The following is a 26,607-nucleotide window of genomic DNA, read 5'->3' on the forward strand; positions in this document are numbered from 1 at the left end:
AATCAAGCATATGGCGTATTAGGAAGAGATATAGTGGATACAGTAACAAGCATTAGAGATTTAATTTGGTACATAAAAGAGAAAAAGAGTGATGGTTTTTTAATCAGTATAGATCTAGAAAAGGCATTTGACAGAGTTGAGCACAAATATTTATTTGATTTAATTCAACAGTTTGGTTTTGGTAATAATTTTATAAAGTGGATGAAATGTTTTTATACAGATATTTTTAGTTGTTTTAAAATAAATGGTTTTTTAACAGACTTCATAGGAATATCTAGATCTATAAGACAAGGATGTCCCTTATCAGCTTTATTATATACTTTAGTTGCTGAACCGTTAGGTTTAGCAATAAATGGAGAAAAAGAAATAAAAGGTTTTTTAATAGAAGACAATGTAATAGAACAAAAATTGTTTCAGTATGCAGATGATACTACTCTGATTTTAAAAGATTTTAATAGTGCTGAAAAGGCTATGGGAATTATTGATAAATACTGTCGAGGTTCGGGTGCAAAAGTAAATAAGGAAAAAACTGAATATATTAAGATTGGAAAAGTGGACATTTCAAAAAGAAATTGGCAGTTAAAAGAGCAAAAGAATAATATAAAAATTTTAGGCATTACACTTGGATCTGATGAAATTAAAACTAGAGAAATAAATTGGGATGAAACTGTAAACAAAATGGAAAAAAGATTAAATTTTTGGAAACAGAGAGTACTGTTTCTAAAAGGGAAGGTCCTTGTCTTGAATTCTCTTTTTTTATCCAAAATGTGGTATGTTTTAAGTGTTGTTAGTTTACCAATATGGGTATATAAGAGAATAAAAACTATGATTTTAAAGTTTCTTTGGGATGGTAAGCCATCTAAAATTGCATATAACACAATCATTGGAAAGGTGGAAGATGGAGGATTAGGACTAATAGATCCATGGCTGAGAATGAAAAGCATGAGAATTAAAACAGTAAAAAAGTTTTTTAACAAAGACAACATTCCATGGAAAAGTGTCATGAATTATGTTATTAATAAATGCGGACAAATAGGAGATGATTTTTTATGGATGGCTTTTAAGGATAATATGATAGAAAATATACCAGAGTTTTATAAAGAATTGTTGAGAAGCTGGAAAATGTTTTATGAAAATGTGTACGTAGAGATTAAAGGGAGAAAACAGTACCTGCAGCAACCCCTATTTTTAAATCAAAATAATAAAAGCAAAAAGCATATGTTTTATGAAAACTGGTACGCAGTAGGTTTTAGACAAGTAAAAGACATTTTATATGAAGTGAAACCTGGATTTTTACCTACACAAGCAATAATTGATTCACTTGAGGAAATAGAAGATATAGAAAACAAAGGGAAAATTGAAGAACAATATACAAAATTAAAATTAGCATTGCCAGAACATTGGATTAAAAATATTGAGGATAATGAAAAAGAAACCGAAAATGAAAAACCAAAGGTTTTTTTAAAAGCAGGGGATGATAAGATTGTTTTTAATGATTGTGTCATTAAGATGTTTTATACCTGTTTAAGTAAGACTGTTTTTGTAAAGCCTAAAGCAATAGAATATTGGGAAAAGTTATTTGACAATTTTGATGCTTCGAATATATGGAAAAATGTAAGATTGAATTTTAAAAGTCCGGTTTTGGAAAATTTTGATTTTTTATTAAGACACAATTGTGTGATGACAGAAATTATTTTAAGTAAAATTGGGTTAGCGCAAGATGAAATGTGCAAAGTGTGTTTGGAGAAAAAGGAAGGTGTATTACATTTATTTTTAAATTGCAGAAAGTTAAGTGATTTTATAAAAATGTTAAAAAAGATGGTATGTGATTTTCTGTATAATGACAAGATTACATTGGAAGAATGGGATACATTGCTTTTATTTGGCTTCAATGGAAGGACAAAAAATAACTATGCTCTAAATTTTATGTTAACGCTTGCAAGATTTGCAATATGGAGAAGGAGAAATATAATGAAACAAAAGAAAAAAGAAATAGCGATAAAGTTATTATATAAACAGATCATGATGGAGGAAATACAAGTTTTATATGACTATTGCAAAATGCTTGAGAATATGGAAATGTTTGAAAAATGTTTTACAAGGAATAATCCATACATTGTTAAAACTTGGACTGGTTTTGAAGTTCTGTTACTGGAAGATGTTTAAATATTTGTGGTGATGTATTGTTAATGTTTTTATTTTTTTTTTTGTGATTTTTAATAAATAAAAAAAAAAAAAAAAAAAAAAAAAATCTTGTCTGATCTCGGAAGCTAAGCAGGTTTGGGCCTGGTTAGTGCCTGGATGGGAGACCGCCTGGGAATACCAGGTACTGTAAGCTTTTTTGAAATTTTTCACTTAGTATATAATAATTTTGCCAAAAAATAGAGTCAATGCCCGATCTCTGAATATAAGCAGGTTTGCGCCAGGTTAGTACATGGATGGGAGACTGCCTGGGAATATCAGGTGCTTTAAATTTTTGGATATTTTTCACGAATTATATAATAATCTTGCAAAAAAAAAAAAAAAAAAAAAAAAAAAAGAGTCAATGCCCGATCTCTGAATCTTAGCAGGTTTAGGTCTGGTTAGTACTTGGATGAGAGACCGCCAAGGAATACCAGGTTCTTTAAGCTTTTGGAATTTTTTCACTTAGTATATAATAAATTTGGCAAAAAATAGAGTCAATGCCCGATCTCTGAATATAAGCAGGTTTGGGCCAGGTTAGTACATGGATGGGAGACTGCCTGGGAATACCAGGTGCTTTAAATTTTTGGATATTTTTCACGAATTATATAATAATCTGGCAAAAAAAAAAAAAAAAGAGTCAATGCCCGATCTCTGAATCTTAGCAGGTTTAGGTCTGGTTAGTACTTGGATGAGAGACCGCCAAGGAATACCAGGTGCTTTAAGCTTTTGGGGTTTCTTTCCTACTTTTATAATGTACTGGCGAGTAGATTGGCTGATCTTTAAATAGCCTTCTCTTTGCAGCAGTCTTCGCTTATGGCCATACCAGCCTGGCTATGCCCGATCTTGTCTGATCTCGTAAGCTAAGCAGGTTTGGGCCTGGTTAGTGCCTGGATGGGAGACTGCCTGGGAATGCCAGGTACTGTAAGCTTTTTTGAAATTTTTCACTTAGTATATAATAATTTTGCCAAAAAATAGAGTCAATGCCCGATCTCTGAATATAAGCAGGTTTGCGCCAGGTTAGTACATGGATGGGAGACTGCCTGGGAATACCAGGTGCTTTAAATGTTTGGATATTTTTCACGAATTATATAATAATCTTGCAAAAAAAAAAAAAAGAGTCAATGCCCGATCTCTGAATTTTAGCAGGTTTAGGTCTAGTTAGTACTTGGATGAGAGACCGCCAAGGAATACCAGGTGCTTTAAGCTTTTGGAATTTTTTCACTTAGTATATAATAAATTTGGCAAAAAATAGAGTCAATGCCCGATCTCTGAATATAAGCAGGTTTGCGCCAGGTTAGTACATGGATGGGAGACTGCCTGGGAATACCAGGTGCTTTAAATTTTTGGATTTTTTTCACGAATTATATAATAATCTGGCAAAAAAAAAAAAAAAAAGAGTCAATGCCCGATCTCTGAATCTTAGCAGGTTTAGATCTGGTTAATACTTGGATGAGAGACCGCCAAGGAATACCAGGTGCTTTAAGCTTTTGGAATTTTTTCACTTAGTATATAATAAATTTGCCAAAAAATAGAGTCAGTGCCCGATCTCTGAATATAAGCAGGTTTGGGCCAGGTTAGTACATGGATGGGAGACTGCCTGGGAATACCAGGTGCTTTAAATTTTTGGATATTTTTCACAAATTATATAATAATCTTGCAAAAAAAAAAAAATAGAGTCAATGCCCGATCTCTGAATCTTAGCAGGTTTAGGTCTGGTTAGTACTTGGATGAGAGACCGCCTAGGAATACCAGGTGCTTTAAGCTTTTGGGGTTTCTTTCCTACTTTTATAATGTACTGGCGAGTAGATTGGCTGATCTTTAAATAGCCTTCTCTTTGCAGCAGTCTTCGCTTATGGCCATACCAGCCTGGCTATGCCCGATCTTGTCTGATCTCGTAAGCTAAGCAGGTTTGGGCCTGGTTAGTGCCTGGATGGGAGACCGCCTGGGAATACCAGGTACTCTAAGTTTTTTTGAAATTTTTCACTTAGTATATAATAATTTTGCCAAAAAATAGAGTCAATGCCCGATCTCTGAATATAAGCAGGTTTGCGCCAGGTTAGTACATGGATGGGAGACTGCCTGGGAATACCAAGTGCTTTAAATGTTTGGATATTTTTCACGAATTATATATTAATCTTGCAAAAAAAAAAAAAAAAAAAGAGTCAATGCCCGATCTCTGAATCTTAGCAGGTTTAGGTCTGGTTAGTACTTGGATGAGAGACCGCCAAGGAATACCAGGTGCTTTAAGCTTTTGGAATTTTTTCACTTAGTATATAATAAATTTGCCAAAAAATAGAGTCAATGCCCGATCTCTGAATATAAGCAGGTTTGGGCCAGGTTAGTAATTGGATGAGAGACCGCCTAGGAATACCAGGTGCTTTAAGCTTTTGGGGTTTCTTTCCTACTTTTATAATGTACTGGCGAGTAGATTGGCTGATCTTTAAATAGCCTTCTCTTTGCAGCAGTCTTCGCTTATGGCCATACCAGCCTGGCTATGCCCGATCTTGTCTGATCTCGGAAGCTAAGCAGGTTTGGGCCTGGTTAGTGCCTGGATGGGAGACCGCCTGGGAATACCAGGTACTGTAAGCTTTTTTGAAATTTTTCACTTAGTATATAATAATTTTGCCAAAAAATAGAGTCAATGCCGATCTCTGAATATAAGCAGGTTTGCGCCAGGTTAGTACATGGATGGGAGACTGCCTGGGAATATCAGGTGCTTTAAATTTTTGGATATTTTTCACGAATTATATAATAATCTTGCAAAAAAAAAAAAAAAAAAAAAAAAAAAGAGTCAATGCCCGATCTCTGAATCTTAGCAGGTTTAGGTCTGGTTAGTACTTGGATGAGAGACCGCCAAGGAATACCAGGTTCTTTAAGCTTTTGGAATTTTTTCACTTAGTATATAATAAATTTGGCAAAAAATAGAGTCAATGCCCGATCTCTGAATATAAGCAGGTTTGGGCCAGGTTAGTACATGGATGGGAGACTGCCTGGGAATACCAGGTGCTTTAAATTTTTGGATATTTTTCACGAATTATATAATAATCTGGCAAAAAAAAAAAAAAAAGAGTCAATGCCCGATCTCTGAATCTTAGCAGGTTTAGGTCTGGTTAGTACTTGGATGAGAGACCGCCAAGGAATACCAGGTGCTTTAAGCTTTTGGGGTTTCTTTCCTACTTTTATAATGTACTGGCGAGTAGATTGGCTGATCTTTAAATAGCCTTCTCTTTGCAGCAGTCTTCGCTTATGGCCATACCAGCCTGGCTATGCCCGATCTTGTCTGATCTCGTAAGCTAAGCAGGTTTGGGCCTGGTTAGTGCCTGGATGGGAGACTGCCTGGGAATGCCAGGTACTGTAAGCTTTTTTGAAATTTTTCACTTAGTATATAATAATTTTGCCAAAAAATAGAGTCAATGCCCGATCTCTGAATATAAGCAGGTTTGCGCCAGGTTAGTACATGGATGGGAGACTGCCTGGGAATACCAGGTGCTTTAAATGTTTGGATATTTTTCACGAATTATATAATAATCTTGCAAAAAAAAAAAAAGAGTCAATGCCCGATCTCTGAATTTTAGCAGGTTTAGGTCTAGTTAGTACTTGGATGAGAGACCGCCAAGGAATACCAGGTGCTTTAAGCTTTTGGAATTTTTTCACTTAGTATATAATAAATTTGGCAAAAAATAGAGTCAATGCCCGATCTCTGAATATAAGCAGGTTTGCGCCAGGTTAGTACATGGATGGGAGACTGCCTGGGAATACCAGGTGCTTTAAATTTTTGGATTTTTTTCACGAATTATATAATAATCTGGCAAAAAAAAAAAAAAAGAGTCAATGCCCGATCTCTGAATCTTAGCAGGTTTAGATCTGGTTAATACTTGGATGAGAGACCGCCAAGGAATACCAGGTGCTTTAAGCTTTTGGAATTTTTTCACTTAGTATATAATAAATTTGCCAAAAAATAGAGTCAGTGCCCGATCTCTGAATATAAGCAGGTTTGGGCCAGGTTAGTACATGGATGGGAGACTGCCTGGGAACACCAGGTGCTTTAAATTTTTGGATATTTTTCACAAATTATATAATAATCTTGCAAAAAAAAAAAAAAAAGAGTCAATGCCCGATCTCTGAATCTTAGCAGGTTTAGGTCTGGTTAGTACTTGGATGAGAGACCGCCTAGGAATACCAGGTGCTTTAAGCTTTTGGGGTTTCTTTCCTACTTTTATAATGTACTGGCGAGTAGATTGGCTGATCTTTAAATAGCCTTCTCTTTGCAGCAGTCTTCGCTTATGGCCATACCAGCCTGGCTATGCCCGATCTTGTCTGATCTCGTAAGCTAAGCAGGTTTGGGCCTGGTTAGTGCCTGGATGGGAGACCGCCTGGGAATACCAGGTACTCTAAGTTTTTTTGAAATTTTTCACTTAGTATATAATAATTTTGCCAAAAAATAGAGTCAATGCCCGATCTCTGAATATAAGCAGGTTTGCGCCAGGTTAGTACATGGATGGGAGACTGCCTGGGAATACCAGGTGCTTTAAATGTTTGGATATTTTTCACGAATTATATATTAATCTTGCAAAAAAAAAAAAAAAAAAGAGTCAATGTCCGATCTCTTAATCTTAGCAGGTTTAGGTCTGGTTAGTACTTGGATGAGAGACCGCCAAGGAATACCAGGTGCTTTAAGCTTTTGAAATTTTTTCACTTAGTATATAATAAATTTGCCAAAAAATAGAGTCAATGCCCGATCTCTGAATATAAGCAGGTTTGGGCCAGGTTAGTAATTGGATGAGAGACCGCCTAGGAATACCAGGTGCTTTAAGCTTTTGGGGTTTCTTTCCTACTTTTATAATGTACTGGCGAGTAGATTGGCTGATCTTTAAATAGCCTTCTCTTTGCAGCAGTCTTCGCTTATGGCCATACCAGCCTGGCTATGCCCGATCTTGTCTGATCTCGTAAGCTAAGCAGGTTTGGGCCTGGTTAGTGCCTGGATGGGAGACCGCCTGGGAATGCCATGTACTGTAAGCTTTTTTGAAATTTTTCACTTAGTATATAATAATTTTGCCAAAAAATAGAGTCAATGCCCGATCTCTGAATATAAGCAGGTTTGCGCCAGGTTAGTACATGGATGGGAGACTGCCTGGGAATACCAGGTGCTTTAAATGTTTGGATATTTTTCACGAATTATATAATAATCTTGCAAAAAAAAAAAAAAGAGTCAATGCCCGATCTCTGAATTTTAGCAGGTTTAGGTCTAGTTAGTACTTGGATGAGAGACCGCCAAGGAATACCAGGTGCTTTAAGCTTTTGGAATTTTTTCACTTAGTATATAATAAATTTGGCAAAAAATAGAGTCAATGCCCGATCTCTGAATATAAGCAGGTTTGCGCCAGGTTAGTACATGGATGGGAGACTGCCTGGGAATACCAGGTGCTTTAAATTTTTGGATTTTTTTCACGAATTATATAATAATCTGGCAAAAAAAAAAAAAAGAGTCAATGCCCGATCTCTGAATCTTAGCAGGTTTAGATCTGGTTAATACTTGGATGAGAGACCGCCAAGGAATACCAGGTGCTTTAAGCTTTTGGAATTTTTTCACTTAGTATATAATAAATTTGGCAAAAAATAGAGTCAGTGCCCGATCTCTGAATATAAGCAGGTTTGGGCCAGGTTAGTACATGGATGGGAGACTGCCTGGGAATACCAGGTGCTTTAAATTTTTGGATATTTTTCACAAATTATATAATAATCTTGCAAAAAAAAAAAAAAAGAGTCAATGCCCGATCTCTGAATCTTAGCAGGTTTAGGTCTGGTTAGTACTTGGATGAGAGACCGCCTAGGAATACCAGGTGCTTTAAGCTTTTGGGGTTTCTTTCCTACTTTTATAATGTACTGGCGAGTAGATTGGCTGATCTTTAAATAGCCTTCTCTTTGCAGCAGTCTTCGCTTATGGCCATACCAGCCTGGCTATGCCCGATCTTGTCTGATCTTGTAAGCTAAGCAGGTTTGGGCCTGGTTAGTGCCTGGATGGGAGACCGCCTGGGAATACCAGGTACTCTAAGTTTTTTTGAAATTTTTCACTTAGTATATAATAATTTTGCCAAAAAATAGAGTCAATGCCCGATCTCTGAATATAAGCAGGTTTGCGCCAGGTTAGTACATGGATGGGAGACTGCCTGGGAATACCAGGTGCTTTAAATGTTTGGATATTTTTCACGAATTATATATTAATCTTGCAAAAAAAAAAAAAAAAAAGAGTCAATGCCCGATCTCTGAATCTTAGCAGGTTTAGGTCTGGTTAGTACTTGGATGAGAGACCGCCAAGGAATACCAGGTGCTTTAAGCTTTTGGAATTTTTTCACTTAGTATATAATAAATTTGCCAAAAAATAGAGTCAATGCCCGATCTCTGAATATAAGCAGGTTTGGGCCAGGTTAGTAATTGGATGAGAGACCGCCTAGGAATACCAGGTGCTTTAAGCTTTTGGGGTTTCTTTCCTACTTTTATAATGTACTGGCGAGTAGATTGGCTGATCTTTAAATAGCCTTCTCTTTGCAGCAGTCTTCGCTTATGGCCATACCAGCCTGGCTATGCCCGATCTTGTCTGATCTCGGAAGCTAAGCAGGTTTGGGCCTGGTTAGTGCCTGGATGGGAGACCGCCTGGGAATACCAGGTACTGTAAGCTTTTTTGAAATTTTTCACTTAGTATATAATAATTTTGCCAAAAAATAGAGTCAATGCCCGATCTCTGAATATAAGCAGGTTTGCGCCAGGTTAGTACATGGATGGGAGACTGCCTGGGAATATCAGGTGCTTTAAATTTTTGGATATTTTTCACGAATTATATAATAATCTTGCAAAAAAAAAAAAAAAAAAAAAAAAGAGTCAATGCCCGATCTCTGAATCTTAGCAGGTTTAGGTCTGGTTAGTACTTGGATGAGAGACCGCCAAGGAATACCAGGTGCTTTAAGCTTTTGGAATTTTTTCACTTAGTATATAATAAATTTGGCAAAAAATAGAGTCAATGCCCGATCTCTGAATATAAGCAGGTTTGGGCCAGGTTAGTACATGGATGGGAGACTGCCTGGGAATACCAGGTGCTTTAAATTTTTGGATATTTTTCACGAATTATATAATAATCTGGCAAAAAAAAAAAAAAAGAGTCAATGCCCGATCTCTGAATCTTAGCAGGTTTAGGTCTGGTTAGTACTTGGATGAGAGACCGCCAAGGAATACCAGGTGCTTTAAGCTTTTGGGGTTTCTTTCCTACTTTTATAATGTACTGGCGAGTAGATTGGCTGATCTTTAAATAGCCTTCTCTTTGCAGCAGTCTTCGCTTATGGCCATACCAGCCTGGCTATGCCCGATCTTGTCTGATCTCGTAAGCTAAGCAGGTTTGGGCCTGGTTAGTGCCTGGATGGGAGACTGCCTGGGAATGCCAGGTACTGTAAGCTTTTTTGAAATTTTTCACTTAGTATATAATAATTTTGCCAAAAAATAGAGTCAATGCCCGATCTCTGAATATAAGCAGGTTTGCGCCAGGTTAGTACATGGATGGGAGACTGCCTGGGAATACCAGGTGCTTTAAATGTTTGGATATTTTTCACGAATTATATAATAATCTTGCAAAAAAAAAAAAAAAAGAGTCAATGCCCGATCTCTGAATCATAGCAGGTTTAGGTCTGGTTAGTACTTGGATGAGAGACCGCCAAGGAATACCAGGTGCTTTAAGCTTTTGGAATTTTTTCACTTAGTATATAATAAATTTGGCAAAAAATAGAGTCAATGCCCGATCTCTGAATATAAGCAGGTTTGCGCCAGGTTAGTACATGGATGGGAGACTGCCTGGGAATACCAGGTGCTTTAAATGTTTGGATATTTTTCACGAATTATGTAATAATCTTGCAAAAAAAAAAAAAAAAGAGTCAATGCCCGATCTCTGAATTTTAGCAGGTTTAGGTCTAGTTAGTACTTGGATGAGAGACCGCCAAGGAATACCAGGTGCTTTAAGCTTTTGGAATTTTTTCACTTAGTATATAATAAATTTGGCAAAAAATAGAGTCAATGCCCGATCTCTGAATATAAGCAGGTTTGCGCCAGGTTAGTACATGGATGGGAGACTGCCTGGGAATACCAGGTGCTTTAAATTTTTGGATATTTTTCACGAATTATATAATAATCTGGCAAAAAAAAAAAAAAAGAGTCAATGCCCGATCTCTGAATCTTAGCAGGTTTAGGTCTGGTTAGTACTTGGTTGAAAGACCGCCTAGGAATACCAGGTGCTTAAAGCTTTTGGAATTTTTTCACTTAGTATATAATAAATTTGGCAAAAAATAGAGTCAATGCCCGATCTCTGAATATAAGCAGGTTTGGGCCAGGTTAGTACATGGATGGGAGACTGCCTGGGAATACCAGGTGCTTTAAATTTTTGGATATTTTTCACGAATTATATAATAATCTTGCAAAAAAAAAAAAAAAAGAAGAAGTCAATGCCCGATCTCTGAATCTTAGCAGGTTAAGGTCTGGTTAGTACTTGAATGATAGACCGCCAAGGAATACCAGGTGCTTTAAGCTTTTGGAATTTTTTCACTTAGTATATAATAAATTTGGCAAAAAATAGAGTCAATGCCCGATCTCTGAATATAAGCAGGTTTGCGCCAGGTTAGTACATGGATGGGAGACTGCCTGGGAATACCAGGTGCTTTAAATGTTTGGATATTTTTCACGAATTATATAATAATCTTGCAAAAAAAAAAAAAAAAGAGTCAATGCCCGATCTCTGAATTTTAGCAGGTTTAGGTCTAGTTAGTACTTGGATGAGAGACCGCCAAGGAATACCAGGTGCTTTAAGCTTTTGGAATTTTTTCACTTAGTATATAATAAATTTGGCAAAAAATAGAGTCAATGCCCGATCTCTGAATATAAGCAGGTTTGCGCCAGGTTAGTACATGGATGGGAGACTGCCTGGGAATACCAGGTGCTTTAAATTTTTGGATATTTTTCACGAATTATATAATAATCTGGCAAAAAAAAAAAAAAAGAGTCAATGCCCGATCTCTGAATCTTAGCAGGTTTAGGTCTGGTTAGTACTTGGTTGAAAGACCGCCTAGGAATACCAGGTGCTTAAAGCTTTTGGAATTTTTTCACTTAGTATATAATAAATTTGGCAAAAAATAGAGTCAATGCCCGATCTCTGAATATAAGCAGGTTTGGGCCAGGTTAGTACATGGATGGGAGACTGCCTGGGAATACCAGGTGCTTTAAATTTTTGGATATTTTTCACGAATTATATAATAATCTTGCAAAAAAAAAAAAAAAAAGAAGAAGTCAATGCCCGATCTCTGAATCTTAGCAGGTTAAGGTCTGGTTAGTACTTGAATGATAGACCGCCAAGGAATACCAGGTGCTTTAAGCTTTTGGAATTTTTTCACTTAGTATATAATAAATTTGCCAAAAAATAGAGTCAATGCCCGATCTCTGAATATAAGCAGGTTTGGGCCAGGTTAGTACTTGGATGAGAGACCGCCTAGGAATACCAGGTGCTTTAAGCTTTTGGGGTTTCTTTCCTACTTTTATAATGTACTGGCGAGTAGATTGGCTGATCTTTAAATAGCCTTCTCTTTGCAGCAGTCTTCGCTTATGGCCATACCAGCCTGGCTATGCCCGATCTTGTCTGATCTCGTAAGCTAAGCAGGTTTGGGCCTGGTTAGTGCCTGGATGGGAGACCGCCTGGGAATGCCAGGTACTGTAAGCTTTTTTGAAATTTTTCACTTAGTATATAATAATTTTGCCAAAAAATAGAGTCAATGCCCGATCTCTGAATATAAGCAGGTTTGCGCCAGGTTAGTACATGGATGGGAGACTGCCTGGGAATACCAGGTGCTTTAAATTTTTGGATTTTTTTCACGAATTATATAATAATCTGGCAAAAAAAAAAAAAAAGAGTCAATGCCCGATCTCTGAATCTTAGCAGGTTTAGATCTGGTTAATACTTGGATGAGAGACCGCCAAGGAATACCAGGTGCTTTAAGCTTTTGGAATTTTTTCACTTAGTATATAATAAATTTGGCAAAAAATAGAGTCAGTGCCCGATCTCTGAATATAAGCAGGTTTGGGCCAGGTTAGTACATGGATGGGAGACTGCCTGGGAATACCAGGTGCTTTAAATTTTTGGATATTTTTCACAAATTATATAATAATCTTGCAAAAAAAAAAAAAAAGAGTCAATGCCCGATCTCTGAATCTTAGCAGGTTTAGGTCTGGTTAGTACTTGGATGAGAGACCGCCTAGGAATACCAGGTGCTTTAAGCTTTTGGGGTTTCTTTCCTACTTTTATAATGTACTGGCGAGTAGATTGGCTGATCTTTAAATAGCCTTCTCTTTGCAGCAGTCTTCGCTTATGGCCATACCAGCCTGGCTATGCCCGATCTTGTCTGATCTCGTAAGCTAAGCAGGTTTGGGCCTGGTTAGTGCCTGGATGGGAGACCGCCTGGGAATACCAGGTACTCTAAGTTTTTTTGAAATTTTTCACTTAGTATATAATAATTTTGCCAAAAAATAGAGTCAATGCCCGATCTCTGAATATAAGCAGGTTTGCGCCAGGTTAGTACATGGATGGGAGACTGCCTGGGAATACCAAGTGCTTTAAATGTTTGGATATTTTTCACGAATTATATATTAATCTTGCAAAAAAAAAAAAAAAAAAGAGTCAATGCCCGATCTCTGAATCTTAGCAGGTTTAGGTCTGGTTAGTACTTGGATGAGAGACCGCCAAGGAATACCAGGTGCTTTAAGCTTTTGGAATTTTTTCACTTAGTATATAATAAATTTGCCAAAAAATAGAGTCAATGCCCGATCTCTGAATATAAGCAGGTTTGGGCCAGGTTAGTAATTGGATGAGAGACCGCCTAGGAATACCAGGTGCTTTAAGCTTTTGGGGTTTCTTTCCTACTTTTATAATGTACTGGCGAGTAGATTGGCTGATCTTTAAATAGCCTTCTCTTTGCAGCAGTCTTCGCTTATGGCCATACCAGCCTGGCTATGCCCGATCTTGTCTGATCTCGGAAGCTAAGCAGGTTTGGGCCTGGTTAGTGCCTGGATGGGAGACCGCCTGGGAATACCAGGTACTGTAAGCTTTTTTGAAATTTTTCACTTAGTATATAATAATTTTGCCAAAAAATAGAGTCAATGCCCGATCTCTGAATATAAGCAGGTTTGCGCCAGGTTAGTACATGGATGGGAGACTGCCTGGGAATATCAGGTGCTTTAAATTTTTGGATATTTTTCACGAATTATATAATAATCTTGCAAAAAAAAAAAAAAAAAAAAAAAAAAAGAGTCAATGCCCGATCTCTGAATCTTAGCAGGTTTAGGTCTGGTTAGTACTTGGATGAGAGACCGCCAAGGAATACCAGGTTCTTTAAGCTTTTGGAATTTTTTCACTTAGTATATAATAAATTTGGCAAAAAATAGAGTCAATGCCCGATCTCTGAATATAAGCAGGTTTGGGCCAGGTTAGTACATGGATGGGAGACTGCCTGGGAATACCAGGTGCTTTAAATTTTTGGATATTTTTCACGAATTATATAATAATCTGGCAAAAAAAAAAAAAAAAGAGTCAATGCCCGATCTCTGAATCTTAGCAGGTTTAGGTCTGGTTAGTACTTGGATGAGAGACCGCCAAGGAATACCAGGTGCTTTAAGCTTTTGGGGTTTCTTTCCTACTTTTATAATGTACTGGCGAGTAGATTGGCTGATCTTTAAATAGCCTTCTCTTTGCAGCAGTCTTCGCTTATGGCCATACCAGCCTGGCTATGCCCGATCTTGTCTGATCTCGTAAGCTAAGCAGGTTTGGGCCTGGTTAGTGCCTGGATGGGAGACTGCCTGGGAATGCCAGGTACTGTAAGCTTTTTTGAAATTTTTCACTTAGTATATAATAATTTTGCCAAAAAATAGAGTCAATGCCCGATCTCTGAATATAAGCAGGTTTGCGCCAGGTTAGTACATGGATGGGAGACTGCCTGGGAATACCAGGTGCTTTAAATGTTTGGATATTTTTCACGAATTATATAATAATCTTGCAAAAAAAAAAAAAGAGTCAATGCCCGATCTCTGAATTTTAGCAGGTTTAGGTCTAGTTAGTACTTGGATGAGAGACCGCCAAGGAATACCAGGTGCTTTAAGCTTTTGGAATTTTTTCACTTAGTATATAATAAATTTGGCAAAAAATAGAGTCAATGCCCGATCTCTGAATATAAGCAGGTTTGCGCCAGGTTAGTACATGGATGGGAGACTGCCTGGGAATACCAGGTGCTTTAAATTTTTGGATTTTTTTCACGAATTATATAATAATCTGGCAAAAAAAAAAAAAAGAGTCAATGCCCGATCTCTGAATCTTAGCAGGTTTAGATCTGGTTAATACTTGGATGAGAGACCGCCAAGGAATACCAGGTGCTTTAAGCTTTTGGAATTTTTTCACTTAGTATATAATAAATTTGCCAAAAAATAGAGTCAGTGCCCGATCTCTGAATATAAGCAGGTTTGGGCCAGGTTAGTACATGGATGGGAGACTGCCTGGGAATACCAGGTGCTTTAAATTTTTGGATATTTTTCACAAATTATATAATAATCTTGCAAAAAAAAAAAAAAGAGTCAATGCCCGATCTCTGAATCTTAGCAGGTTTAGGTCTGGTTAGTACTTGGATGAGAGACCGCCTAGGAATACCAGGTGCTTTAAGCTTTTGGGGTTTCTTTCCTACTTTTATAATGTACTGGCGAGTAGATTGGCTGATCTTTAAATAGCCTTCTCTTTGCAGCAGTCTTCGCTTATGGCCATACCAGCCTGGCTATGCCCGATCTTGTCTGATCTCGTAAGCTAAGCAGGTTTGGGCCTGGTTAGTGCCTGGATGGGAGACCGCCTGGGAATACCAGGTACTCTAAGTTTTTTTGAAATTTTTCACTTAGTATATAATAATTTTGCCAAAAAATAGAGTCAATGCCCGATCTCTGAATATAAGCAGGTTTGCGCCAGGTTAGTACATGGATGGGAGACTGCCTGGGAATACCAGGTGCTTTAAATGTTTGGATATTTTTCACGAATTATATATTAATCTTGCAAAAAAAAAAAAAAAAAGAGTCAATGCCCGATCTCTTAATCTTAGCAGGTTTAGGTCTGGTTAGTACTTGGATGAGAGACCGCCAAGGAATACCAGGTGCTTTAAGCTTTTGGAATTTTTTCACTTAGTATATAATAAATTTGCCAAAAAATAGAGTCAATGCCCGATCTCTGAATATAAGCAGGTTTGGGCCAGGTTAGTAATTGGATGAGAGACCGCCTAGGAATACCAGGTGCTTTAAGCTTTTGGGGTTTCTTTCCTACTTTTATAATGTACTGGCGAGTAGATTGGCTGATCTTTAAATAGCCTTCTCTTTGCAGCAGTCTTCGCTTATGGCCATACCAGCCTGGCTATGCCCGATCTTGTCTGATCTCGGAAGCTAAGCAGGTTTGGGCCTGGTTAGTGCCTGGATGGGAGACCGCCTGGGAATACCAGGTACTGTAAGCTTTTTTGAAATTTTTCACTTAGTATATAATAATTTTGCCAAAAAATAGAGTCAATGCCCGATCTCTGAATATAAGCAGGTTTGCGCCAGGTTAGTACATGGATGGGAGACTGCCTGGGAATATCAGGTGCTTTAAATTTTTGGATATTTTTCACGAATTATATAATAATCTTGCAAAAAAAAAAAAAAAAAAAAAAAAGAGTCAATGCCCGATCTCTGAATCTTAGCAGGTTTAGGTCTGGTTAGTACTTGGATGAGAGACCGCCAAGGAATACCAGGTGCTTTAAGCTTTTGGAATTTTTTCACTTAGTATATAATAAATTTGGCAAAAAATAGAGTCAATGCCCGATCTCTGAATATAAGCAGGTTTGCGCCAGGTTAGTACATGGATGGGAGACTGCCTGGGAATACCAGGTGCTTTAAATGTTTGGATATTTTTCACGAATTATATAATAATCTTGCAAAAAAAAAAAAAAAAAGAGTCAATGCCCGATCTCTGAATTTTAGCAGGTTTAGGTCTAGTTAGTACTTGGATGAGAGACCGCCAAGGAATACCAGGTGCTTTAAGCTTTTGGAATTTTTTCACTTAGTATATAATAAATTTGGCAAAAAATAGAGTCAATGCCCGATCTCTGAATATAAGCAGGTTTGCGCCAGGTTAGTACATGGATGGGAGACTGCCTGGGAATACCAGGTGCTTTAAATTTTTGGATATTTTTCACGAATTATATAATAATCTGGCAAAAAAAAAAAAAAAAGAGTCAATGCCCGATCTCTGAATCTTAGCAGGTTTAGGTCTGGTTAGTACTTGGTTGAAAGACCGCCTAGGAATACCAGGTGCTTAAAGCTTTTGGAATTTTTTCACTTAGTATATAATAAATTTGGCAAAAAATAGAGTCAATGCCCGATCTCTGAATATAAGCAGGTTTGGGCCAGGTTAGTACATGGATGGGAGACTGCCTGGGAATACCAGGTGCTTTAAATTTTTGGATATTTTTAACGAATTATATAATAATCTTGCAAAAAAAAAAAAAAAAAAGAAGAAGTCAATGCCCGATCTCTGAATCTTAGCAGGTTAAGGTCTGGTTAGTACTTGAATGATAGACCGCCAAGGAATACCAGGTGCTTTAAGCTTTTGGAATTTTTTCACTTAGTATATAATAAATTTGCCAAAAAATAGAGTCAATGCCCGATCTCTGAATATAAGCAGGTTTGGGCCAGGTTAGTACTTGGATGAGAGACCGCCTAGGAATACCAGGTGCTTTAAGCTTTTGGGGTTTCTTTCCTACTTTTATAATGTACTGGCGAGTAGATTGGCTGATCTTTAAATAGCCTTCTCTTTGCAGCAGTCTTCGCTTATGGCCATACCAGCCTGGCTATGCCCGATCTTGTCTGATCTCGTAAGCTAAGCAGGTTTGGGCCTGGTTAGTGCCTGGATGGGAGACCGCCTGGGAATGCCAGGTACTGTAAGCTTTTTTGAAATTTTTCACTTAGTATATAATAATTTTGCCAAAAAATAGAGTCAATGCCCGATCTCTGAATATAAGCAGGTTTGCGCCAGGTTAGTACATGGATGGGAGACTGCCTGGGAATACCAGGTGCTTTAAATGTTTGGATATTTTTCACGAATTATATAATAATCTTGCAAAAAAAAAAAAAGAGTCAATGCCCGATCTCTGAATTTTAGCAGGTTTAGGTCTAGTTAGTACTTGGATGAGAGACCGCCAAGGAATACCAGGTGCTTTAAGCTTTTGGAATTTTTTCACTTAGTATATAATAAATTTGGCAAAAAATAGAGTCAATGCCCGATCTCTGAATATAAGCAGGTTTGCGCCAGGTTAGTACATGGATGGGAGACTGCCTGGGAATACCAGGTGCTTTAAATTTTTGGATTTTTTTCACGAATTATATAATAATCTGGCAAAAAAAAAAAAAAAGAGTCAATGCCCGATCTCTGAATCTTAGCAGGTTTAGATCTGGTTAATACTTGGATGAGAGACCGCCAAGGAATACCAGGTGCTTTAAGCTTTTGGAATTTTTTCACTTAGTATATAATAAATTTGGCAAAAAATAGAGTCAGTGCCCGATCTCTGAATATAAGCAGGTTTGGGCCAGGTTAGTACATGGATGGGAGACTGCCTGGGAATACCAGGTGCTTTAAATTTTTGGATATTTTTCACAAATTATATAATAATCTTGCAAAAAAAAAAAAAAAGAGTCAATGCCCGATCTCTGAATCTTAGCAGGTTTAGGTCTGGTTAGTACTTGGATGAGAGACCGCCTAGGAATACCAGGTGCTTTAAGCTTTTGGGGTTTCTTTCCTACTTTTATAATGTACTGGCGAGTAGATTGGCTGATCTTTAAATAGCCTTCTCTTTGCAGCAGTCTTCGCTTATGGCCATACCAGCCTGGCTATGCCCGATCTTGTCTGATCTCGTAAGCTAAGCAGGTTTGGGCCTGGTTAGTGCCTGGATGGGAGACCGCCTGGGAATACCAGGTACTCTAAGTTTTTTTGAAATTTTTCACTTAGTATATAATAATTTTGCCAAAAAATAGAGTCAATGCCCGATCTCTGAATATAAGCAGGTTTGCGCCAGGTTAGTACATGGATGGGAGACTGCCTGGGAATACCAGGTGCTTTAAATGTTTGGATATTTTTCACGAATTATATATTAATCTTGCAAAAAAAAAAAAAAAAAAGAATCAATGCCCGATCTCTGAATCTTAGCAGGTTTAGGTCTGGTTAGTACTTGGATGAGAGACCGCCAAGGAATACCAGGTGCTTTAAGCTTTTGGAATTTTTTCACTTAGTATATAATAAATTTGCCAAAAAATAGAGTCAATGCCCGATCTCTGAATATAAGCAGGTTTGGGCCAGGTTAGTAATTGGATGAGAGACCGCCTAGGAATACCAGGTGCTTTAAGCTTTTGGGGTTTCTTTCCTACTTTTATTATGTACTGGCGAGTAGATTGGCTGATCTTTAAATAGCCTTCTCTTTGCAGCAGTCTTCGCTTATGGCCATACCAGCCTGGCTATGCCCGATCTTGTCTGATCTCGGAAGCTAAGCAGGTTTGGGCCTGGTTAGTGCCTGGATGGGAGACCGCCTGGGAATACCAGGTACTGTAAGCTTTTTTGAAATTTTTCACTTAGTATATAATAATTTTGCCAAAAAATAGAGTCAATGCCCGATCTCTGAATATAAGCAGGTTTGCGCCAGGTTAGTACATGGATGGGAGACTGCCTGGGAATACCAGGTGCTTTAAATTTTTGGATATTTTTCACGAATTATATAATAATCTGGCAAAAAAAAAAAAAAAAGAGTCAATGCCCGATCTCTGAATCTTAGCAGGTTTAGGTCTGGTTAGTACTTGGATGAGAGACCGCCAAGGAATACCAGGTGCTTTAAACTTTTGGGGTTTCTTTCCTACTTTTATAATGCACTGGCGAGTAGATTGGCTGATCTTTAAATAGCCTTCTCTTTGCAGCAGTCTTCGCTTATGGCCATACCAGCCTGGCTATGCCCGATCTTGTCTGATCTCGTAAGCTAAGCAGGTTTGGGCCTGGTTAGTGCCTGGATGGGAGACTGCCTGGGAATGCCAGGTACTGTAAGCTTTTTTGAAATTTTTCACTTAGTATATAATAATTTTGCCAAAAAATAGAGTCAATGCCCGATCTCTGAATATAAGCAGGTTTGCGCCAGGTTAGTACATGGATGGGAGACTGCCTGGGAATAACAGGTGCTTTAAATGTTTGGATATTTTTCACGAATTATATAATAATCTTGCAAAAAAAAAAAAAAAAGAGTCAATGCCCGATCTCTGAATCATAGCAGGTTTAGGTCTGGTTAGTACTTGGATGAGAGACCGCCAAGGAATACCAGGTGCTTTAAGCTTTTGGAATTTTTTCACTTAGTATATAATAAATTTGGCAAAAAATAGAGTCAATGCCCGATCTCTGAATATAAGCAGGTTTGCGCCAGGTTAGTACATGGATGGGAGACTGCCTGGGAATACCAGGTGCTTTAAATGTTTGGATATTTTTCACGAATTATATAATAATCTTGCAAAAAAAAAAAAAAAGAGTCAATGCCCGATCTCTGAATTTTAGCAGGTTTAGGTCTAGTTAGTACTTGGATGAGAGACCGCCAAGGAATACCAGGTGCTTTAAGCTTTTGGAATTTTTTCACTTAGTATATAATAAATTTGGCAAAAAATAGAGTCAATGCCCGATCTCTGAATATAAGCAGGTTTGCGCCAGGTTAGTACATGGATGGGAGACTGCCTGGGAATACCAGGTGCTTTAAATTTTGGGATATTTTTCACGAATTATATAATAATCTGGCAAAAAAAAAAAAAAAGAGTCAATGCCCGATCTCTGAATCTTAGCAGGTTTAGGTCTGGTTAGTACTTGGTTGAAAGACCGCCTAGGAATACCAGGTGCTTAAAGCTTTTGGAATTTTTTCACTTAGTATATAATAAATTTGGCAAAAAATAGAGTCAATGCCCGATCTCTGAATATAAGCAGGTTTGGGCCAGGTTAGTACATGGATGGGAGACTGCCTGGGAATACCAGGTGCTTTAAATTTTTGGATATTTTTCACGAATTATATAATAATCTTGCAAAAAAAAAAAAAAAAGAAGAAGTCAATGCCCGATCTCTGAATCTTAGCAGGTTAAGGTCTGGTTAGTACTTGAATGATAGACCGCCAAGGAATACCAGGTGCTTTAAGCTTTTGGAATTTTTTCACTTAGTATATAATAAATTTGCCAAAAAATAGAGTCAATGCCCAATCTCTGAATATAAGCAGGTTTGGGCCAGGTTAGTACTTGGATGAGAGACTGCCTAGGAATACCAGGTGCTTTAAGCTTTTGGGGTTTCTTTCCTACTTTTATAATGTACTGGCGAGTAGATTGGCTGATCTTTAAATAGCCTTCTCTTTGCAGCAGTCTTCGCTTATGGCCATACCAGCCTGGCTATGCCCGATCTTGTCTGATCTCGTAAGCTAAGCAGGTTTGGGCCTGGTTAGTGCCTGGATGGGAGACCGCCTGGGAATGCCAGGTACTGTAAGCTTTTTTGAAATTTTTCACTTAGTATATAATAATTTTGCCAAAAAATAGAGTCAATGCCCGATCTCTGAATATAAGCAGGTTTGCGCCAGGTTAGTACATGGATGGGAGACTGCCTGGGAATACCAGGTGCTTTAAATGTTTGGATATTTTTCACGAATTATATAATAATCTTGCAAAAAAAAAAAAAGAGTCAATGCCCGATCTCTGAATTTTAGCAGGTTTAGGTCTAGTTAGTACTTGGATGAGAGACCGCCAAGGAATACCAGGTGCTTTAAGCTTTTGGAATTTTTTCACTTAGTATATAATAAATTTGGCAAAAAATAGAGTCAATGCCCGATCTCTGAATATAAGCAGGTTTGCGCCAGGTTAGTACATGGATGGGAGACTGCCTGGGAATACCAGGTGCTTTAAATTTTTGGATTTTTTTCACGAATTATATAATAATCTGGCAAAAAAAAAAAAAAAGAGTCAATGCCCGATCTCTGAATCTTAGCAGGTTTAGATCTGGTTAATACTTGGATGAGAGACCGCCAAGGAATACCAGGTGCTTTAAGCTTTTGGAATTTTTTCACTTAGTATATAATAAATTTGGCAAAAAATAGAGTCAGTGCCCGATCTCTGAATATAAGCAGGTTTGGGCCAGGTTAGTACATGGATGGGAGACTGCCTGGGAATACCAGGTGCTTTAAATTTTTGGATATTTTTCACAAATTATATAATAATCTTGCAAAAAAAAAAAAAAAGAGTCAATGCCCGATCTCTGAATCTTAGCAGGTTTAGGTCTGGTTAGTACTTGGATGAGAGACCGCCTAGGAATACCAGGTGCTTTAAGCTTTTGGGGTTTCTTTCCTACTTTTATAATGTACTGGCGAGTAGATTGGCTGATCTTTAAATAGCCTTCTCTTTGCAGCAGTCTTCGCTTATGGCCATACCAGCCTGGCTATGCAAGATCTTGTCTGATCTCGTAAGCTAAGCAGGTTTGGGCCTGGTTAGTGCCTGGATGGGAGACCGCCTGGGAATACCAGGTACTCTAAGTTTTTTTGAAATTTTTCACTTAGTATATAATAATTTTGCCAAAAAATAGAGTCAATGCCCGATCTCTGAATATAAGCAGGTTTAGGTCTGGTTAGTACTTGGATGAGAGACCGCCAAGGAATACCAGGTGCTTTAAGCTTTTGGAATTTTTTCACTTAGTATATAATAAATTTGGCAAAAAATAGAGTCAATGCCCGATCTCTGAATATAAGCAGGTTTGGGCCAGGTTAGTACATGGATGGGAGACTGCCTGGGAATACCAGGTGCTTTAAATTTTTGGATATTTTTCACGAATTATATAATAATCTGGCAAAAAAAAAAAAAAAGAGTCAATGCCCGATCTCTGAATCTTAGCAGGTTTAGGTCTGGTTAGTACTTGGATGAGAGACCGCCAAGGAATACCAGGTGCTTTAAGCTTTTGGAATTTTTTCACTTAGTATATAATAAATTTGGCAAAAAATAGAGTCAGTGCCCGATCTCTGAATATAAGCAGGTTTGGGCCAGGTTAGTACATGGATGGGAGACTGCCTAGGAATACCAGGTGCTTTAAGCTTTTGGGGTTTCTTTCCTACTTTTATAATGTACTGGCGAGTAGATTGGCTGATCTTTAAATAGCCTTCTCTTTGCAGCAGTCTTCGCTTATGGCCATACCAGCCTGGCTATGCCCGATCTTGTCTGATCTCGTAAGCTAAGCAGGTTTGGGCCTGGTTAGTGCCTGGATGGGAGCCCGCCTGGGAATACCAGGTACTCTAAGTTTTTTTGAAATTTTTCACTTAGTATATAATAATTTTGCCAAAAAATAGAGTCAATGCCCGATCTCTGAATATAAGCAGGTTTGCGCCAGGTTAGTACATGGATGGGAGACTGCCTGGGAATACCAGGTGCTTTAAATGTTTGGATATTTTTCACGAATTATATATTAATCTTGCAAAAAAAAAAAAAAAAGAGTCAATGCCCGATCTCTGAATCTTAGCAGGTTTAGGTCTGGTTAGTACTTGGATGAGAGACCGCCAAGGAATACCAGGTGCTTTAAGCTTTTGGAATTTTTTCACTTAGTATATAATAAATTTGCCAAAAAATAGAGTCAATGCCCGATCTCTGAATATAAGCAGGTTTGGGCCAGGTTAGTAATTGGATGAGAGACCGCCTAGGAATACCAGGTGCTTTAAGCTTTTGGGGTTTCTTTCCTACTTTTATAATGTACTGGCGAGTAGATTGGCTGATCTTTAAATAGCCTTCTCTTTGCAGCAGTCTTCGCTTATGGCCATACCAGCCTGGCTATGCCCGATCTTGTCTGATCTCGGAAGCTAAGCAGGTTTGGGCCTGGTTAGTGCCTGGATGGGAGACCGCCTGGGAATACCAGGTACTGTAAGCTTTTTTGAAATTTTTCACTTAGTATATAATAATTTTGCCAAAAAATAGAGTCAATGCCCGATCTCTGAATATAAGCAGGTTTGCGCCAGGTTAGTACATGGATGGGAGACTGCCTGGGAATATCAGGTGCTTTAAATTTTTGGATATTTTTCACGAATTATATAATAATCTTGCAAAAAAAAAAAAAAAAAAAAAAAGAGTCAATGCCCGATCTCTGAATCTTAGCAGGTTTAGGTCTGGTTAGTACTTGGATGAGAGACCGCCAAGGAATACCAGGTGCTTTAAGCTTTTGGAATTTTTTCACTTAGTATATAATAAATTTGGCAAAAAATAGAGTCAATGCCCGATCTCTGAATATAAGCAGGTTTGGGCCAGGTTAGTACATGGATGGGAGACTGCCTGGGAATACCAGGTGCTTTAAATTTTTGGATATTTTTCACGAATTATATAATAATCTGGCAAAAAAAAAAAAAAGAGTCAATGCCCGATCTCTGAATCTTAGCAGGTTTAGGTCTGGTTAGTACTTGGATGAGAGACCGCCAAGGAATACCAGGTGCTTTAAGCTTTTGGGGTTTCTTTCCTACATTTATAATGTACTGGCGATTAGATTGGCTGATCTTTAAATAGCCTTCTCTTTGCAGCAGTCTTCGCTTATGGCCATACCAGCCTGGCTATGCCCGATCTTGTCTGATCTCGTAAGCTAAGCAGGTTTGGGCCTGGTTAGTGCCTGGATGGGAGACTGCCTGGGAATGCCAGGTACTGTAAGCTTTTTTGAAATTTTTCACTTAGTATATAATAATTTTGCCAAAAAATAGAGTCAATGCCCGATCTCTGAATATAAGCAGGTTTGCGCCAGGTTAGTACATGGATGGGAGACTGCCTGGGAATAGCAGGTGCTTTAAATGTTTGGATATTTTTCACGAATTATATAATAATCTTGCAAAAAAAAAAAAAAGAGTCAATGCCCGATCTCTGAATTTTAGCAGGTTTAGATCTAGTTAGTACTTGGATGAGAGACCGCCAAGGAATACCAGGTGCTTTAAGCTTTTGGAAATTTTTCACTTAGTATATAATAAATTTGGCAAAAAATAGAGTCAATGCCCGATCTCTGAATATAAGCAGGTTTGCGCCAGGTTAGTACATGGATGGGAGACTGCCTGGGAATACCAGGTGCTTTAAATTTTTGGATTTTTTTCACGAATTATATAATAATCTGGCAAAAAAAAAAAAAAAAAGAGTCAATGCCCGATCTCTGAATCTTAGCAGGTTTAGATCTGGTTAGTACTTGGATGAGAGACCGCCAAGGAATACCAGGTGCTTTAAGCTTTTGGAATTTTTTCACTTAGTATATAATAAATTTGGCAAAAAATAGAGTCAGTGCCCGATCTCTGAATATAAGCAGGTTTGGGCCAGATTAGTACATGGATGGGAGACTGCCTGGGAATACCAGGTGCTTTAAATTTTTGGATATTTTTCACAAATTATATAATAATCTTGCAAAAAAAAAAAAAAAAGAGTCAATGCCCGATCTCTGAATCTTAGCAGGTTTAGGTCTGGTTAGTACTTGGATGAGAGACCGCCTAGGAATACCAGGTGCTTTAAGCTTTTGGGGTTTCTTTCCTACTTTTATAATGTACTGGCGAGTAGATTGGCTGATCTTTAAATAGCCTTCTCTTTGCAGCAGTCTTCGCTTATGGCCATACCAGCCTGGCTATGCCCGATCTTGTCTGATCTCGTAAGCTAAGCAGGTTTGGGCCTGGTTAGTGCCTGGATGGGAGACCGCCTGGGAATACCAGGTACTCTAAGTTTTTTTGAAATTTTTCACTTAGTATATAATAATTTTGCCAAAAAATAGAGTCAATGCCCGATCTCTGAATATAAGCAGGTTTGCGCCAGGTTAGTACATGGATGGGAGACTGCCTGGGAATACCAGGTGCTTTAAATGTTTGGATATTTTTCACGAATTATATATTAATCTTGCAAAAAAAAAAAAAAAAAAGAGTCAATGCCCGATCTCTGAATCTTAGCAGGTTTAGGTCTGGTTAGTACTTGGATGAGAGACCGCCAAGGAATACCAGGTGCTTTAAGCTTTTGGAATTTTTTCACTTAGTATATAATAAATTTGCCAAAAAATAGAGTCAATGCCCGATCTCTGAATATAAGCAGGTTTGGGCCAGGTTAGTAATTGGATGAGAGACCGCCTAGGAATACCAGGTGCTTTAAGCTTTTGGGGTTTCTTTCCTACTTTTATAATGTACTGGCGAGTAGATTGGCTGATCTTTAAATAGCCTTCTCTTTGCAGCAGTCTTCGCTTATGGCCATACCAGCCTGGCTATGCCCGATCTTGTCTGATCTCTGAAGCTAAGCAGGTTTGGGCCTGGTTAGTGCCTGGATGGGAGACCGCCTGGGAATACCAGGTACTGTAAGCTTTTTTGAAATTTTTCACTTAGTATATAATAATTTTGCCAAAAAATAGAGTCAATGCCCGATCTCTGAATATAAGCAGGTTTGCGCCAGGTTAGTACATGGATGGGAGACTGCCTGGGAATATCAGGTGCTTTAAATTTTTGGATATTTTTCACGAATTATATAATAATCTTGCAAAAAAAAAAAAAAAAAAAAAAAAAGAGTCAATGCCCGATCTCTGAATCTTAGCAGGTTTAGGTCTGGTTAGTACTTGGATGAGAGACCGCCAAGGAATACCAGGTGCTTTAAGCTTTTGGAATTTTTTCACTTAGTATATAATAAATTTGGCAAAAAATAGAGTCAATGCCCGATCTCTGAATATAAGCAGGTTTGGGCCAGGTTAGTACATGGATGGGAGACTGCCTGGGAATACCAGGTGCTTTAAATTTTTGGATATTTTTCACGAATTATATAATAATCTGGCAAAAAAAAAAAAAAAAGAGTCAATGCCCGATCTCTGAATCTTAGCAGGTTTAGGTCTGGTTAGTACTTGGATGAGAGACCGCCAAGGAATACCAGGTGCTTTAAGCTTTTGGAATTTTTTCACTTAGTATATAATAAATTTGGCAAAAAATAGAGTCAGTGCCCGATCTCTGAATATAAGCAGGTTTGGGCCAGGTTAGTACATGGATGGGAGACTGCCTAGGAATACCAGGTGCTTTAAGCTTTTGGGGTTTCTTTCCTACTTTTATAATGTACTGGCGAGTAGATTGGCTGATCTTTAAATAGCCTTCACTTTGCAGCAGTCTTCGCTTATGGCCATACCAGCCTGGCTATGCCCGATCTTGTCTGATCTCGTAAGCTAAGCAGGTTTGGGCCTGGTTAGTGCCTGGATGGGAGACCGCCTGGGAATACCAGGTACTCTAAGTTTTTTTGAAATTTTTCACTTAGTATATAATAATTTTGCCAAAAAATAGAGTCAATGCC

The 26,607-nt window shown here is 38.0% G+C and overlaps 6 non-coding genes and 21 pseudogenes across 6 annotated transcripts; all 27 read left to right on the forward strand.

The window, feature by feature from the left end:
• Positions 1–2,993: 2,993 nt before the first annotated feature.
• On the forward strand, positions 2,994–3,112 carry LOC127936834 (uncharacterized; annotated as a pseudogene).
• A 920-nt stretch (positions 3,113–4,032) lies between these two features.
• LOC127936995 (uncharacterized) lies at positions 4,033–4,151 on the forward strand (annotated as a pseudogene).
• Positions 4,152–4,654: 503 nt separating this feature from the next.
• LOC127937698 (5S ribosomal RNA) lies at positions 4,655–4,773 on the forward strand. The gene has a single exon (XR_008148482.1). It is a non-coding gene; the product is annotated as a 5S ribosomal RNA (ribosomal RNA).
• Positions 4,774–5,426: 653 nt separating this feature from the next.
• On the forward strand, positions 5,427–5,545 carry LOC127936835 (uncharacterized; annotated as a pseudogene).
• Positions 5,546–6,463: 918 nt separating this feature from the next.
• LOC127936996 (uncharacterized) lies at positions 6,464–6,582 on the forward strand (annotated as a pseudogene).
• Positions 6,583–7,084: 502 nt separating this feature from the next.
• On the forward strand, positions 7,085–7,203 carry LOC127937109 (uncharacterized; annotated as a pseudogene).
• A 917-nt stretch (positions 7,204–8,120) lies between these two features.
• On the forward strand, positions 8,121–8,239 carry LOC127937466 (uncharacterized; annotated as a pseudogene).
• A 502-nt stretch (positions 8,240–8,741) lies between these two features.
• On the forward strand, positions 8,742–8,860 carry LOC127937699 (5S ribosomal RNA). The gene has a single exon (XR_008148483.1). It is a non-coding gene; the product is annotated as a 5S ribosomal RNA (ribosomal RNA).
• A 650-nt stretch (positions 8,861–9,510) lies between these two features.
• Positions 9,511–9,629, forward strand: LOC127936836 (uncharacterized; annotated as a pseudogene).
• Positions 9,630–11,810: 2,181 nt separating this feature from the next.
• Positions 11,811–11,929, forward strand: LOC127936174 (uncharacterized; annotated as a pseudogene).
• Positions 11,930–12,570: 641 nt separating this feature from the next.
• On the forward strand, positions 12,571–12,689 carry LOC127936997 (uncharacterized; annotated as a pseudogene).
• Positions 12,690–13,191: 502 nt separating this feature from the next.
• On the forward strand, positions 13,192–13,310 carry LOC127937702 (5S ribosomal RNA). Its single transcript, XR_008148484.1, has one exon. It is a non-coding gene; the product is annotated as a 5S ribosomal RNA (ribosomal RNA).
• A 654-nt stretch (positions 13,311–13,964) lies between these two features.
• LOC127936837 (uncharacterized) lies at positions 13,965–14,083 on the forward strand (annotated as a pseudogene).
• A 915-nt stretch (positions 14,084–14,998) lies between these two features.
• Positions 14,999–15,117, forward strand: LOC127936998 (uncharacterized; annotated as a pseudogene).
• A 501-nt stretch (positions 15,118–15,618) lies between these two features.
• On the forward strand, positions 15,619–15,737 carry LOC127937703 (5S ribosomal RNA). Its single transcript, XR_008148485.1, has one exon. It is a non-coding gene; the product is annotated as a 5S ribosomal RNA (ribosomal RNA).
• A 1,352-nt stretch (positions 15,738–17,089) lies between these two features.
• On the forward strand, positions 17,090–17,208 carry LOC127936176 (uncharacterized; annotated as a pseudogene).
• Positions 17,209–18,125: 917 nt separating this feature from the next.
• On the forward strand, positions 18,126–18,244 carry LOC127936999 (uncharacterized; annotated as a pseudogene).
• A 502-nt stretch (positions 18,245–18,746) lies between these two features.
• Positions 18,747–18,865, forward strand: LOC127937704 (5S ribosomal RNA). Its single transcript, XR_008148486.1, has one exon. It is a non-coding gene; the product is annotated as a 5S ribosomal RNA (ribosomal RNA).
• A 364-nt stretch (positions 18,866–19,229) lies between these two features.
• On the forward strand, positions 19,230–19,348 carry LOC127936839 (uncharacterized; annotated as a pseudogene).
• Positions 19,349–20,687: 1,339 nt separating this feature from the next.
• On the forward strand, positions 20,688–20,806 carry LOC127936177 (uncharacterized; annotated as a pseudogene).
• A 917-nt stretch (positions 20,807–21,723) lies between these two features.
• LOC127937217 (uncharacterized) lies at positions 21,724–21,842 on the forward strand (annotated as a pseudogene).
• A 635-nt stretch (positions 21,843–22,477) lies between these two features.
• LOC127937402 (uncharacterized) lies at positions 22,478–22,596 on the forward strand (annotated as a pseudogene).
• Positions 22,597–23,096: 500 nt separating this feature from the next.
• LOC127937705 (5S ribosomal RNA) lies at positions 23,097–23,215 on the forward strand. Its single transcript, XR_008148487.1, has one exon. It is a non-coding gene; the product is annotated as a 5S ribosomal RNA (ribosomal RNA).
• A 648-nt stretch (positions 23,216–23,863) lies between these two features.
• Positions 23,864–23,982, forward strand: LOC127936840 (uncharacterized; annotated as a pseudogene).
• Positions 23,983–24,903: 921 nt separating this feature from the next.
• Positions 24,904–25,022, forward strand: LOC127937000 (uncharacterized; annotated as a pseudogene).
• Positions 25,023–25,524: 502 nt separating this feature from the next.
• Positions 25,525–25,643, forward strand: LOC127937868 (uncharacterized; annotated as a pseudogene).
• Positions 25,644–26,431: 788 nt separating this feature from the next.
• On the forward strand, positions 26,432–26,550 carry LOC127937001 (uncharacterized; annotated as a pseudogene).
• The last annotated feature ends 57 nt before the right edge of the window (positions 26,551–26,607 follow it).

This window comes from Carassius gibelio, chromosome A19 (genome assembly GCF_023724105.1).
Source record: "Carassius gibelio isolate Cgi1373 ecotype wild population from Czech Republic chromosome A19, carGib1.2-hapl.c, whole genome shotgun sequence".
Classification (NCBI taxonomy): domain Eukaryota; kingdom Metazoa; phylum Chordata; class Actinopteri; order Cypriniformes; family Cyprinidae; genus Carassius; species Carassius gibelio.